This window comes from Rhinolophus ferrumequinum, chromosome X, assembly GCF_004115265.2.
Source record: "Rhinolophus ferrumequinum isolate MPI-CBG mRhiFer1 chromosome X, mRhiFer1_v1.p, whole genome shotgun sequence".
Classification (NCBI taxonomy): Eukaryota; Metazoa; Chordata; class Mammalia; order Chiroptera; family Rhinolophidae; genus Rhinolophus; species Rhinolophus ferrumequinum.
Genome location: NC_046284.1, coordinates 121,921,539 through 121,938,059, shown reverse-complemented (window position 1 = coordinate 121,938,059; position 16,521 = coordinate 121,921,539). Strand labels below are relative to the sequence as shown.

Below are 16,521 nucleotides of genomic sequence, written 5' to 3'. Positions count from 1 at the left end.
TAATTCCGTAGCTTTATAAACGATTTTAATTCTTTTATTTAGGCTTATGAGCTAAAAGTGTAACTCTAGACATCAATAATAATATATGCAAAATAATACCCTGGAATATGATCATCGGTTTTGTTGAACTTACAACGAACTTGTAATGACAAAGAGTTCTTGGCCTTCTGTGATGCGTAAATATCGTAAATTGTTACCACTACATAAAATTTCTTGTACCTCGTATCTGTTCTTAGGTTTTGTAATTATTTGTTACATAGAATTCCTTGTAGCATTTGTTGAAAAAACAAATGCTAAAATGTCTTTATAATACAAAAAACAAGTACCTAAGTATAAACAAATAAAACATTGAATTAAAAAATTAAAATGAAAGATTTTTTTCCCCTGAAAGTTGGGGCCAAAAACATGGGTGCACGTTACACATGACAAAATACAGTAAATGCAGATACTGTGCGCCAGCCTGGAAATCCACTTAACACATATGGCAGTTTCTTTGGGAAAAAGTGACTATCAGTCTATGTATCTGTCTATGTAACTATGCATCTATCATCTGTATTTTATGTTATATGAATTATATAATTCACATTACTTTTATATATTTATATTAATTCATTAGATATGTTATATACTTATGTACAATTATGCACAATACAATACATGATTATATTCATATAATACAATATATAAATGAACTTTTTTCATTTTGTATATACATATATATATATATATACATATATACACACACACATATATATATAAAGGCTTTCCAATGAATTTTGAAAAATAGTGAACTCAGATAACGAAGCCTTCCTTCATCAGTTATATAAGTGATATATAAACGTAAAGATCATTAGGTACATATCTCTTTAAATGCAGTGCAGCTAGTTCAGAGGATGAAGGCTTTCTAGAGATAATCTGCCAAGAAAACTAATTTATGCAACAATAGCTCTCTGACTGCCCTGAGCCCACTGGTGTCTACATACCAGCATGTTGATGTGTCCGAAACCTACGTCTGTTTGCACACTTGGAATGTGTAATCAGAACCCGTATCCGGTGATGAGTGGTGAACCCAGGTCAGGAAATGGTCCCCACGAATCCCTGTCTGCTGTGGCTATCAGCTACCGTGTTTCCCCAAAAATAAGACCGGGTCTCATATTAATTTTTGCTCCAAAAGACGCATTAGGGAGTATTTTCAGGGGATGTCTTATTTTTTCATGTACAACAATCTATGTTTATTCAAATACAGTCATGTCATCTTCTTCTGGAACATCATCCTAACGAACTAAATGCATCCGTCTGGCTGACGATCTTAACTGGGGCTTGTTTTCGGGGAAACACGGTAGGATGTTTCTGCATCTCCAGGTAGGTCACTTTGAATCAGGGGTCCAGCTTGAATTGAAACGCAAAAGCAGTCAACTCTGCAGGGTAAGAGGGAGCAAGACCATAAAGAGACTATTGTGAGTTTCTCATCTTTTGTGACTTCGAGCTACTCGCTGTTTACTGAAAGTGAATGCTGGGTTTGTCCACAGTGCTGAGAGAATGCTGCTGGCAACTGTGCCAGAAGTTTTCAATGGGAACAGTCTCTCAGCAGACCTCTTAGGGCACCGAGAGAAAGAAAGGCAAGCCTTTCCTACCAGGCAGATAAAAGGGTTATGAAGTTCCCTTTTCTCCACTTCCTCACCAGCACTTGTTGTTTGCTGATTTACTGATGACACTTATTCTGACAGGTGTGAGGTGGTATCTCATTGTGGTTTCTATTTGTATTTCTCTGATGATTAGTGACGTTGAGCATCTTTTCTATGTCTGTTGGTGGGATTGCAAATTGGTGCAGCCACTACGGAAAAGAGCACGGAGGTTCCTCAAAAAATTAAAAATAGAACTACCTTATGACCCAGCAATTCCACTCCTGGATATTTATCCAAAGAAATCCAAAGCACTAATTCGGATAGATATAAGCACCCCTATGTTTACTGCAGGGCTATTCACAATAGCCAAGATGTAGAAATAACCAAAATGCACAACAATAGATGACTGGACAAAGAAATAGTGGTCCATTTACATAATGGAGTATTACCGAGCCATTAAAAAAAAATAAACCGGACATGGCTGGACCTAGAGAACATTATGCTAAGTGAAATAAGTCAGAGAAAGACAAACACCATATGATCTCACTTATATGTGGAATCTAAAGAACAGAATAAATGAGCAAACAAAACAGAAACAGACTCATAGATAAAGAGCAAACTGATGGTTGTTAGATAGCAGGGAGGCTGGGGGATGGGTGAGAAAGGTGAAGGGATTAGGAAGTACCAATTGGTACAAAATAGTCATGGGGATGTGAAACACAGTACAGAGAATATAGTCAATAATGTTGTAAAAACTAGATATAGTGTCAGATGTGTATTGGACTTATAGGGGGGATCTCTGTGTAAATTATATAAATGCCTAACCACTACGCTGTGTGCCTGAAACTAACATAAAATAATATTGAACATCAATTATAATTGAAAAATATATATATGTATATGTGTGTGTGTGTGTGTATACACACAGAGGGTGACAAAAAAATGTATCCACGTTTTAAGAAAGGAAAAGCTATTAAAATTGTAATATTCTCTACATACTGATAACAAAAGATGAATACAAGTCACGTGTGACTTCTGCAATGACAAGAGGTGCTCAGAGTGGTTCCCTTCAGCGTAATTTTAATAGCTTTTTCCTTTCTTAAAACGTATATACATTTTCTTGGCACCCTCTGTGTATATATACGTATTCACGTGAGGGCAAGGTGAGCACAGGGAATATAGTCCATGGTAGTGTAAGAGCTATGTATGGTGTCAGAGGGAGAGCAGACATGGTGGGGTGAGGACCCGGTGAGGTCATTTAGAGGCTAATCACTCGGTTGTTCTGTGCACATGAAAGGAATAGTAAATAAAGAAATATGCAATGGAACGTGTAGTGCTGCCTTAGCACTATACGAGATTCAACATCAATGCGGAAGACAGGCTGTCTCTCCTCTAATCTCGTCTGTGCTTCTTTTTTATCTGGCTTCTTTTCACTTAATCACTGCCTGATGATAGTTCTTCCACGGCCGAATTGGAATTGTAAGAAAAGTTAAATAGCTACCCTGGATTTCAAACAGAAAAGAGCCAGGGTGGGGGACGGTTATGAGGCTAGCCTTTTCAAAAGGGGGCGCAGTTTGGTTCTGTACAAGTTGTCAGTTTGGCTGTCGTACTAAGCAACGTGGTGCAAGCCTGTTGGATAAGAAAGGGCAGCATTTTATTACACCTATCCTACAGACGATTCCACCATAAGAAAAGTTCCTCAACTCGGAAGAGAGAGCTTCAAGGACACTTAGAGGAAATGGATGTTGGCCCCTAAACACACACTTCGATCTCACTGGGAATGGCTTGGAGGCCCATCACCGGGAACGGACACCATGAAGTTTTTAAATCTCAGACAAGTTTGGTGGCGGGAAGGAAAATGACTAAGGCAAAGTCCCATTTTTCATTCTGGTATTTTGTTGTGTGACTTTACCTAACGTGCTGCAATGGCGGAGACAAACATTTTCATGGAAAAAATAGCTCTTGAGTGTGATGATTATATGGGCATATCTAAGTATAGACACGTACACAGACACACACAGACACTTGTCAACTCTTACCACGTGACTTTAGGCTATATCTGACAGACTATATAGGCTATATCTGATATATCTGAGAGACTTAGAAATAAGCAGATAACAATGACGTAGTACTTTCTTTGTAAAGAAAAAAAATGCATTTGTTTTCGTTTTCACGCCTCACCCAGTCGCAGAGTAATACTTATTTTTAAGTAGGAGAAATTTGAAAAGAATAAAGCCACTGAATGTCAGAGGGCTCTGGATTCCCCCCACCAGCCCCCGCCCTTGTTTCTGAGTCCTGGATGCCGCTGGCTTAGGCACCCAGGCTGGCTGACCATCAGGGTAATGGGATATGCATCCCTCCCACAGTTCTGACCCAAACACTGGTGATATTGAAATATGAAACACGGAAAACGACACCTCCTACACACACCCTCCCGGCTATCAGAACACAACAAAATGCAAATGTAAACGTCAACATACCACCATGCCTCGTGCCATTCACAGTGCCAGTAACCCTGGCTCTCTTTTAAAACATCCACAACCTTATCAAGGAAGGCAACTTTGTACAAGTTTCTTTTCTCTTTAAGGTAGGAAAAAATCCAAAGGGAAGTTCCACACTCCAAAGAAGTTTACTTTGCAAAATATGTGCACTCTGCCCTCAGCCGCATAAAAAAAACAAAAAAAGAAAAAAGAAAAAGAAAAAAGAAAGAAAAGAAAAAAATCCACAACCAGACAAACATAAAAATGTAAAGTGAGCCTGGCTGAGGGGCTGCCTGCAGATATCCTAAAATAGTCAAATTCACAGAAACAGAGAGTGGAATGGCAGTTGCCAGGGGCTGGGCTGGGAGGAAATGTGAGTTATGAATCAATGGTTATAAAGTTTCAATTAAGCAAGATGAGTAAATGTATAGATCTCCTCCCCACGCCAACAATATTGCCCTGTACACTTACAAATTCGCTAAATCTCCAGTTACGTGTTCTCACCATAAGGAAAGAAAATAAAAACATACACCGGGGCTGATGACTGTAAGATCCATGGTCCCCTCATCCAGTCAGGTATTAATTATTAGCCTCTAGAAACCGATACGATCTCGGATATCAACACACGGAACCGAGAAGGCCCCCTTGTAAACCAAAACCATCACTGTTACTGTAGCCAATCACGATGTACATAACATTCGTGTTAAATAAAACCACCCAAACAAAACTCGGGGTTCCTTCCCCACGTGTCCAAAGGGCTATGAAACTTTCATTCACCTTATCTTGAAATAAAGATTTCTGTCCTTGACATTTCCTCTAGTGGGGCCTGAAGCGTTCAATCTGCTTCCTTTCCTTCCTAAATTATACTGCAATCAACTCAATGCAACCTCATCGTACTACCTAGTTGATGTGTGTTGGGGTTTGGTTGGTTCATTCAGGCACCACTTCCGACAGGGAGGAGAGTGGGTTGGACCACAGAAGAGGATCATTCTTGAAATTTAATTGGCCAATTTCCACAGGCAGGTGGCACTCAGGTGTTCCACACACACCTGGGACAGGTGACCTCAACCCCAAATGTCTGAAGTTTGAAATCAGCACCCTCATGGGGCTGGCTACCCCACAAACACCAACCTTCAATTCATGTGCTGATTTTATGAGCCTTTTATCTAGTGTTTGTTAAGTAGAACACCGCACAGAGAAATCCTTGTCATACACATTCATTCAAGGCCCATCAACGGCCAACTTCTGGGTGGTACCACTTTATTCCCCTCCCTTGTTCATTTGTGTTACTCTGCCCCACCCCAAGAAAAATGAGGCAGTTTCCCAGCCTGTCATTCAGGGAGCAAAGAACAGTGGCGGCTTTGAAAGGCCAAATGTAGGTTGTTTAGAGAAAAATGACAAAACTGGAAAATATTCATGGAGTGAATGGTCCAGGAATGGTCGCACGACACGACCCATGACCTCGCTGACTGGACCCACACTTTTTTGGGGGGTCTTCCGTTTCCAGATCCTCACTTTCCCTCTTTGACTGGGCAAAAACTGTATATTTGATTTGAAACTGGTAGCCGACAAGTTTCAGACATGAGCTTGTGCTACCTAGAAGGCATAATGGAAGAATTCTTTAACTCAATGAAGTACAAGATGAAGTCCTTCTGAAAAGATACAGTATCCAGCAAGAAGAAAAAACAAAAGAGCAACTGATTTAAACTAAACCCTGAACAGACTTCTCCCATTTGGGAATCTCACTTATATTGTTAAGGGTAGAAAACATTATATAGAAAGACGACAATCTGCTTTCCACACTCAAAATCTGTTCCTTACACTTGACTTTTCACAGAACTAAAATCAGCTCTCACCATGTCTGGAACTTACGTGTGTTTTTAAGCAGATAAGCCTAGCGGGAGAGGGAGGGTAGGAAAGATTTTCAAATATTTTCACATCCTCCTGTCAATTGAATGAAATAAAGTCCGTCAACAAGTTGCATTTTTGACCCTACTCAACCACGTCACAAAGGTTTAAAATATGGGGTAGCACGGAAAATGGAAGCACGTGAAAGCAAGGGCATCTACCCCAGCCCTGGCACATTTACTTTTGCGAGAACCCAGTGACAGATTGGGGGTCCTCCGTCCTGGCCCTACGATTTGTGCTGTGCTCTAGTCTCTGGGCATCAAATCACTAGATTCTGAAGAGTTCTTCAACAGACCCTTGTACATTCTGAAATTCACATGATATGCAGTCAGTAAGCACGCTTATTTTGCAAGGACCAGTTTTCCACAAATTACTGCAAAGGAGAAAAAATTTTAAAGGCCAAGTTCAGAAATTAAAAAAAAAAAAAAAAAAAACACAAAACCAATATACTTATCATTAGTCTACACTCCAGGTCAAAATAATAATAATAATACCATTGATATCCTTGCTTTTATCCACGTTAGTCACTTATCAAGTATCTTTTCTGTTTAGATCTGGGTAAAAATTAGCTGGAGTGCTGGCTGTAGGGCCAGTGTACCTTCAGCTTCATTTTACATAGAAAAAAAGTGCAAAGGACAGCGACCATTCTTCCACCCAAGAAAAATATGTCAAAACACCTGAAAAGAGGCATCAACGTACAGCCATAACTATGAAAAACCAATTATCGTGTCCCTGCTCAAATGCACTCTGGTTTTCAAAAAATAATAATAATAAAACACAAAATAAAATCTCTCATTTGAAGGCAGTGATTTAAAACTGATGAAGTAATTTTCCACTTGCTACAATTGGCCGTGATTATTTTCTTACAGGTCAAGGAAGACACTCTTTGAAACTGCCTGCCTCTCTCTCTCTCTCTCTCTCTCTCTCTCTCTGTATTCAGCTACACTGCCTTGGGTGATAGAATGTTGAACTTGTAATCTGAAAAATATATAATGTTCGCAGAGGCCTCAGTGAAATTCTTATGTTCTTAATTTGGGGATACATTTTTTAAATCCCCCTTTTTTTTTTTTTTACTGGAAATCAGGGATGGATGTAAGTGGGTGCCTTGAGCCCACCCCCACCCCCACCCTTCTGCTCCATCTACAGGGGGAAAATTATCCTGACATTTTCCGGATTACTGTCAACCTCTTCCCACAGCCAGCTAAAGGCATGAAAGAATTCTCCACTCCCCGAGCCTGCCCCCCACCAAAAATGCGGATTTCTGCGCAATCTGATCATTTTTCTGGGCTTTGCCATCCTCCAGGAAAACACGAAGCATCTGCACTCCAAACAGAGGCTCTCTTTTAGCAGCTGATGTGGCTTTGTTCTGAGAGTCAGGTTTTTATATCCGTCCTGGCCGCTGCATTGCCAGCTGAAGCAGGTACCTACCCTCAATTTCTCAAGCATGCGCTTCCACGGCGCCTGCAGAACGCCTACACAACCTGGAAATTCTGCCTCATCAGGATAAGTAGGTCTCCCCCAAACTTTTTTTTCCCTCTCTTTTTTTTCCTCCGAGTCCCCTCAAATCATGGAAAGCTCTGAGTCTGAGAAGGGAGCTGGCTCGCACCACGTCCCATGAGAAAACGGTTAAACGCCAGGCGCTCATGAGGTTGAAACCCTGCCAGCAGTGGATCCCCTCCAAAAGCATACGATATGAACACAGTAAACCGTCTGCCCACTCCCCAAAAGACCAAACAGGAAAAAAAAATCAAATCAAATCAAAAGAAGAATCCATGCTACCACCTCGTGGATTCTGCTCGCAAGAACAGCACCTGCTTATTACTTGGATAACCCCCACCCATCAAACCTCACCCCCCAATTTAAGTTGGGTCCAAAGGATAGCTTGGGATCGGCGGTCCTCGCGCACCCCACACTCGCCCACGCACTGGGTTTCGGTCATTACGCGCGCACCCCCGGCGGGCTGAAGCTCCAAGCCGGGCGCACGGCGGGGGCCACCCCACCGTCACCCCTGGACCCCCCACGCTGCCACCTGCACCCCCCCTCCCCGGCCAGCCCCGAAACAGCAGCCCAGTGGCTCCGAAAACAAATAAGAGAGGCCCACACCTGCTACTCGGTTTAGAGGAAGGAGTCAGAGAAAAGGAAACCTGCAACCAAAACAGAAGGAAAAAAAAAAAAAGAAGAAAAAGAAAAAGAAAACCGCCGGGAAAGAGACAGGAGAGATGCAGAGGACGTCCTCCGGGGCCCCTCCAGGCGGGACATCCGTTCCCAGGGTGGTCCCGGCCTGGCCATAGGGCTACGGGGGCGGTGGAGGGACCCCCGGCGGCCGCCCCCGCCGCTCCGGGAAGAAAGGGCGCTGTGTCTGGCGGCGAGCAGGCGCCGGAACGGTGCTCCCGGGCCCAGGACCGCGCACCCCACGGGGCCCCGAGCCGGGGCCGCAAACCCCGGAGGCCTGCCCGAGACCCCCGCGGAGGGAACCCCCCTTACCGCTTCTCCGAGGGGCGAAAGAGTCCGGGCAGGTTGGGGGCGGGGGCGGAGAGGACAGGGGCGTCCGGGAGACGAGGACGCGAGTGCGCCCGGGGAGGCGGCTGGCGTCCTGGAGAGCGGGAGGGGGAAGGAAGAGCCGCGGGGTGGGGGCGCAGGAGGGGACCTCGGCCTCTCCTCCCACCGCCAGCCCCGACCCCCGCATGCTCTGCGGCCCAGCGACACCTCCCACCCCACCCCCGCCCCCGCCCGCGCTTCCGCAGGTCAGGCGGCGCGGGTGCTGGCGCAGGCCGGGGGCGCCTCGGCCGCAGCTTTGGGGAGGGGGCGGGAGTCCAGGTAACTTGGTCTCGCAGCCCCTCGCCTACCCCCATTGCCCCCCGTCCGCAGGCTGCGGGTTGGGGGGCTCTTGGTTCTCAATTCTACCCGCTGGGGTGGGAGGGGGCCAAGCCAAGCCGCGCGGGAAGGGGGGTCGGGAGGACATCGACCCGGGAAAGCGTTGTGTGTGTGTGTGTGTGTGTGTGTGTGTGTGTGTGTGTGTGTGTGTGTTTGGGGTGGGGGGAGGTAATTAGAAGCGCGGGACGGAGGAGAGCTTCGGGATGGGTTGTTACGTTGCCCAAAGCAATGGGGTGGTCCGCATATTGGAACAGACTCCCCAGCCCCCACCACGGCAGGGGACTGGCCGGCGGTGCGCCCGGCGGGCTCGGCTCCGGGGACCCGGGCTCTCTGTGGGCGCTGGCGGGGGCCCGCATCCCCTGAGACCCGGATAGGGCGCCCAGCGCCTGTCCCCGCAGCTTCCAACTTTTGTGGTCCTCCAGGAAAGCGGGCAGCTCGTGCTGCGTGCCCCTCGGAACGGTCCAGGCCAGACCCAAAGGCTCGCGAAGAAGGAAAACCATCAGCTAACCCCCCTTCCGCCGCCTGGCTCGCCGCTAACCCACACGCACGGGAAAGGTGGGCGCGGGGGGGGGGCGGTAGCCCGCTCCCCGGCTTTGCAGAAACAGCTCTAAGCTATCGTCATTTCGTCTTCACCCGGGGTCTCCGGCGCGCCTGGGTCGCTCCCCACCAAAGCCCCGCGAGGTCCTAACGAATCACGTGTATTAATTCGTGCATCACACAAGCCGTCATCTCATCCCAGGCCAGCTGGGGAAGGGGGGGGGGCGGTCGGTTAATGCAACCCCGGCCAAGCCTGTTTTCCTTTTTCCTCTCTGGTTAACCCCAAAAAAGCAGCACCCCAGGAAGTGGGAGCGGACAGTTTCCTTAAAGCAGAAGAAGGGTGTGGAGGGGGGAGCCCCGGGTTGCTCACAGTTTCCAGAAGTCCTTCTGCCTTGGCCATCCCCAGCCCTGGCTTGCAGAGAACTGGCGCTTTGCTCCGTCTCTCCCTGTACTGCAGATATATTTTTTCCCTCCTCTCCCCGCCACACTCTTCTGTTTATTTGTATGTAAGACAGTGCTGCTCTGTAAACACATCACACACGGCCCTAGAACCGTTCAAATAGCTGATTGCAGCAAAACGCTCCCAAACCACCGGTGGTCCCATTTTTTTTTTTAAGTCCAAAGGGGGAGGGAAAAAAATGAAATGTTTCCGTCGAGATATGCATGAAGCTTGCCCAAGACACGCTGTCCATCTACGTAGGTGCACATTTCCACCCACACCTAAGAAATGGAGCGACAGATGGGAGAAAGTGCTGTCCAGATTTTCAGAATAAAAGGGGGAAAAAAATGTCTGATGAAGTAAAGCGTAAACGTTTGCCTCGAGCCTTATCATCTTTGGCTGGGCAGCTCATACAAGTTCAAATATTTGAAAGGCTTCAGAAACAAATAACCCAGAGACACATGTTAACACAGCACCTACCTTCGCCGCGGAAAACCTGCACCAGCTGAGTGTTCTTTTTACGCATCCAGGTTTCTCTAGGAGACCCTGACGAGGGTGCGATTTGGCAGGCTGTCTTGAGGGCAGGCGTCTTGGCTTTCTGCAATCCCAACTAGATTCGCTCTTCCAAGGGAATGTGAGGATCCCGCCACACCGCCTTTTGGAGGAAATTCGTGGTTTCTATTGTAGATGGTGTCAGGCTCGCGCAGAGGGAACAGGACAGGCAGAGCTAGGTCTGAATAAGAGCTCTGTGCTAAGGCCGAGAAGGGAGAGACGGGTCTGCAAGTAAAGGAGAGATTGAAGAGAGTGGTCCTAAGACTCGCTGCTCCCCCCTCTGCTATTGGACCAAACTGAATGAAATTCAGGAAGACAGCAGCCAATAGATGTCCGCATTCGGCCCCATCACTACAGAATCCACATCCACAGCTACAAGCCGATGCAAAGAGCAGCTAATCCCGGTGCAAACCAGCTGTAACCTAGAGATTCCCCGGTGGGTGCCCCGGTGGTGAAACAGGTGAGCACCCCACACGGAGCCACCATGCCAGAGGCGTACAGGGACGCTCGCCCTGCATGTGTCTGCACTCTGCAGAAACCCTGCACACACAGCACGCTGCAGTATTTGCAAACGTCTTTAACTCTTTGAGGTCACGCTCCCCAACAGGGCCAGCACTGGGGAGCTATTCCCCGTGATCGGGCTGACAAATGTGTTACTCTTCCCAGGTGGTGGTGTGATTTTATACTGGGGAGCAGTATATCCATGGGGGCGGAGAATAGCATAATTAGAATGAGGATCTGTAAAGCACAAGATTCTCCCGTCTGGGTGATAGGTTGATGCTTTTTGTTTGTTTCTTTTCTTACACGGTAATGGTTTTGATCAATACAATATGACTCATGTTGTTAGGCTCGGCCAGTGGTTTTTAAACATCCCCCTTGACTTTGGGGATCCAGGAGTTGATGTTTTCCAACCAATATCCACTTTGGTCATATGACCTGGTTGGTATTTATCGTTGGGTTACAGAGAGTAGGCGTTACATGGGCAATGCCTGAGGTCCTTCGTTGATAAATCAGGAAACACGGTATCACGTGTGGCAATAGGAGCACAGGTTCTAAAACTAGACTGCGTGAGTTCAAATTGCATATGACCTTAGGTGTGGATTTAAATGCTTTGTCTCCCATTCCACATCTGGAAGATGAACGAGATAAAAGTAATCAATCGCAGTAGCGTTGTGATATGAAGTGAGTTAGTATAGGACGTGGCAGGCAAAAGAAGCTCTAAAATGATGTTTGCTTTTCTTAAAATGGCTTCACGGGCCTCTGGATGTATTTGTGGATGGAAAAAAGGTAATGGGACCACCGTAGGACACCCTCACAATTGCTTCTGCGTTCAGGAAGCTGACTTAGGCAGCAGACCTTCTGTCATTATTTGGTGTGATGGCCTCGTGAGGGACTTCCCACAAGTTTTAAGAGAAGGAATCTTGGGGAGCATGGATAAGAATGGGTAAGGCGACAGATACCGAGTCAGGGGACTTCGTTTCACATCCAGTATTTGTCCTTGCTGCTCTGTTTGCAAGTTTGTTATGTTCTGCGAATTGTAGGGAATAGATCGGTTAAAGAGTGACAGATAATTGCTCTCATGACGGTTTCTTGGAATGATTAATGAAGACACTATGTATAAAAAACCCTTTACTGAAAAGATGTATGCAAATATACATATATACATATACATATGTATATCCGATAATAGAAGAAAATACAGATTTCCTTCTATTATTGGATATTTAAGATTCACTGACATAACACTATTGTCCATAAATATTGCTTCTCCCCCAAATCAGTGGCAGACATCGATATAGATACAAAACCATGTAGATCTAGACATATGTATTTCTCCAAGTAGAATTTAAAAGCACAGCCTCAACACAATAACTTATAGCAAGCCAGAAAGTCATTGGCTTTGCCAAGAATGTATTAATTAATTGATTGATGTATAAATTCATCAAGTCTATTTTGAACACAGGCATAATCCTAAACACTGAAAACGCATTTGTGAGGAAGACACATCCATTCATTTTTTTGAAGAAGCGTAAAGTCTAATGCATAAGGGTGCTACAACCCTTATATGGGGGTTTGACATACCCAGGGTTTCGTATGAGCAGGGCATAGATTAGAAAGAAGAGAGATTCAAGACGAGCGTAAAGAACGTGGTATTCTGAGACCTGTCTGTGAAGGATCTTGAACGTCATGCTGAATATATCCAATAGGCAGCAGGAAGCCAATAATATATTTTCAGCATGTGGTAGGGGAGGAATAATCAAATTTATCTGAGGACCATCACTCTGGTGGCAATACGGAGAACGAATTGGAGGGGGAAAAGACTGAAAGCAAATATCTTCTGAGACTGTTGCAAGGATGGATGTCCTAGAGAAATGAAGGGGAGAGAGAGAGAGAGAGAGAGAGAGAGAGAGAGAGAGAGAGAGAGAGAGAGAGAGAGAGAGAGAGGAGGAGAAATCAATTGGTATGGTTACAAGAGGTCATTTCTAAATACATTAAGGCAGCATAAACAAGTGAATTGGGAGGGAGCATTTGGATTCATGGGTCAAATCTTAATGTTTGTCTTAGTGTGTGGGTAGGTTGGTTGACTAGCAGATCATTTCTCTGAGACTAGCAGATCATTTCTCCTCACCAGGGAGAGGGCAGTCAACATATGTTCATTTCTGTCTGAATGATCTTATGAGGACTTTTTAAAAAATACATAAGCAGAGTAATTAAGAAAGAGCGAAAGTGTAATGGCCCCTAATCCAAATCACACAAGATGAGAGGGAATGAAACACACCATTTCTTAACCATTGGAAGAGCACAGTATAACACAGTGAATGGAGTTACACAGTTTTAAATCCAGAATTCTTGAGGGAGGTGAGGGTAGAACTCTGCATGCTTTCATTTCAAATCTAATTTACAGAGTAAGGCAAAATAGGGAAGCGTGTCAGGAAAGGGTACAAAACACTAGGGCATAGAAAAGGACGCACTGTTATATGATCTGGGTTTGGGACAAGACAACTGGAAGCAACCTGAGAAATAATCCATACTGTAGCATTGCTCAGTGATGATCCCATCTTGTCTCCGTCAACTACATTCCGATATAATATCCCTGTTCCTGTGGGGCTGACACAATCAGCCCTAAATACAATATTGGCTGGACCCGTGAGGCTATCAGGCCATACTGACTCATCCTGGCTCAACTAATACAATGGTTAAAACCAAACAGGACTATGATTCAGCAGAAGAATCATTGTTGATGCAGTAGTAACATATAATTATACTATTGGATTAATTACCACACACTATTGGAGACATAAATACGTATATTATACAAGGTGCTTGAAATCTAAGAAGGTGAGTAATCAGGTCCTTCAACTCCTAAAATCCAACATAATATATGGTACACGCCACCTTAGAAATGTATGGGAGGCATAGCATGCTTCCTGTAGGGATATGAGGAAATCCATCATCGATAAACAAGGTTTCCACGGGGAGTTGGAGAGCAGAGGTGGGACGTCATTTCAAGTGAAATCGATGTGGAGTCAGCAGAGGTTCCGAACATTCAAAGTGTGTAAGAGTCCCCGAGTTAGCTTCTGAAAACAGCCATGCTTTGGAACTCAACACCGGGATTCAGAACTACTGGGTCTTGAGTTAGTTCCAGGCACCGGCATTTTTGAGGGCAGCTTGCTCACTGAGGCTTTTGTAGGAAGTCCTTCACTTAAACCCTGGACATAGTCACGATGGTGAGTCGATGGCAGATTCATAGCATTGGTGGAGAGGAATGAGGAGTCACAGGTCAGACCAAATTATGGAGGGTCACGAACATCCCTTGATGGAAATCATTGCTGGCATTCGCATGGGACAGAGGCACAGGTAAACCTTCAGTGACCTTACTCGGAAGCATTTCAAAGGATGGCTTGTAGCAGGGGCGTTCTAGCACAGTTGGGGAGCTGTTGCAACATTCCCAAACGCAGGTGGTGACGGAGAAAATATAAACCAGGAGGTGGGTGGCATAAATCGTTCCAAGAGTTGAAGTGGTAGGAGTCGGTCACAAATGGGATGGCACCCTGACACAGGGAGAAACGAGAAGATCACCTTGATGTTGCAAGATGGGAAGGCTAAGATGAATGATGGTGCACCGAACCAAAGGAACTTGTGGGGGAGGAAAAATGGAGACAATGGCTTGAGGTGCTGATGGATCAAAATATGAAAATGGTGCCTAGAAGAATGGTGGTTGACCTCAGTGGGAAACTTAGAGGAGGATCAGTAGATCTGAGAGCAAAGCCCATGCATGTGATCCTTCAAATTCTGGTCCTAGAAGAGAAAGTGTTAACTTACAAGGGGGGACACGTCTTTGGAGGAACCAACGTTGAGTGGTACGGCATTCGAGGGAGTTTCAATTCAAATGGGAGTGGGCAGAAGTCAACTGTCGGAATGGTTGGAGGAGACTTTACGGGTGAAAGAGGATGAGGGAACACCACTGCATTTGGGAACGAATAAATTATTAACGGCCTTCAACTAAATGTTTCAGAGATTCCTGAGTGGGACATTGATGACAAAGTTGAAACCACGACTTTGGTCATACAGGGAAGGGGGGAAAATAGATACGAGAAATCCAGAGGTGGTTCGATGAGGTAGGGTTGTTCTTAAGAAGCTTGATGATCATTCTTTTTATTCATTTATTTCATAAACATAAATCTGAGAACTGTGGCTTGTTCCAAGACCTCTTTAAAATACCAAGGGTGGACAGATAAAACATGGTCTGTGCCTTCACCTAGCTAATTCTGAGATATTTTTAATCAATGGCTTTTCTTATCAGAATGACTGTCCCACTGTATTTCCATGTGTCTATTTATTTTTTGCTTTCATTTACCACTGTAGACACATTCTTGGAAAAATACTTGCAAAATTTTGATGGTAAATGCTTTGGGTGGTCACAATTAGTGAGACTAGTTTAGGGCATGAATTTTAATAAATTTGGGAAAGAATAGATAAAAAAATAGCCTTTAAATTATAGATGATACATAGATGAAAGATAGATAGATAGATAATAGATGAGAGATGATAGGTGATTGATACAGGCTAGATAGATGATAGCTAGATAATAGGTGAAATGGAAGACTGTATAAATGGGTGGACAGATGGATGGACGGTTACATAGTCAGATAGATGATAGAGAAATAAATATAGAAATAGATTAGGTGGATGCTAGATGTATATATATATATATATATATATATATATATATATATATAAATATGTAACTAATATAACTAGGGCATTTAACATACTTAATTTATTACGAAATATTTACGTAGTAGTACTCCCAAACTGGATTTAATGACTAGACAATAACATGAGACAATTAACAACATAGGTTGAGTAAGAGAAATATGCTGGAGACTTTGAAAATATTTACTTTCTTAAGGTTTAGCTATTTCATGCTGTCTGTAGTTTATATTCCACAATTGCTAGATGAACCTTGTCCTTTCAATGATACAAAGTAACCTTCAGACCAGTTGACCTCGAATTACCACGAATTTCAAATGAATGTCAATCACTGCAATGAGACTTTCTCATACTGGTTTCATACAAGTACCTTTTCTTAACATGTTAATTTAGTTATAGAAACTTAGTTGGAATACACACAGAGATGGTCTTACCTATCCCCATCAGTTTTGCAGGTAAAGATTCTATAAGACTGACAAAGTTTTAAGGAAATCGTTCTGGTTTTTATTTTCCAATCAGAAGGTTGTGCATTGCCTTATTTAAATTTTTGCATCTGAGAAATGGGAATGATGAAATCCTTGTGGGCAAGAGTCTGCTCCTGGTCTCTCTTAAGTCTTTGTCCCTTTGACTCTGTTATTTTAAACCCATAAAACACCATTAATTATGGACATGCACACACTGTACAGAGATGCTCTGTGTGGCTTTCCATCTGATTATTTAAAAGTCTCTCCCTGGTTATTATTTTATCACTGGGCATGATTAGCCTAAATGACTTTTAAATGGCCCTGATTTTGGAAAAGAATTCAAGCTCCTGAATTTCACTACATTCATTTGGGAATGAGAAAACCATTAACTAATGCTTTTGTTTGAAAACCAAGGATATTGAATCCCA

At 44.3% G+C, this 16,521-nt stretch overlaps 1 protein-coding gene across 5 annotated transcripts in view; it reads right to left on the bottom strand.

The window, feature by feature from the left end:
* NLGN4X (neuroligin 4 X-linked) overlaps positions 1-10,918 on the bottom strand; it is a 280,112-nt gene extending 269,194 nt beyond the window's left edge. For 3 of the 5 annotated variants that reach the window (XM_033115465.1, XM_033115480.1, XM_033115472.1), the window contains exon 1: positions 10,344-10,918. The gene's annotated coding sequence lies outside the window, so the exon portion shown is untranslated. Of the gene's footprint in view, positions 1-8,116; positions 8,390-8,497; positions 8,611-10,343 lie in introns of those variants that run through there. The other 2 variants (XM_033115447.1, XM_033115456.1) reach the window with 2 other exon arrangements.
* Between the last annotated feature and the right edge of the window lie 5,603 nt (positions 10,919-16,521).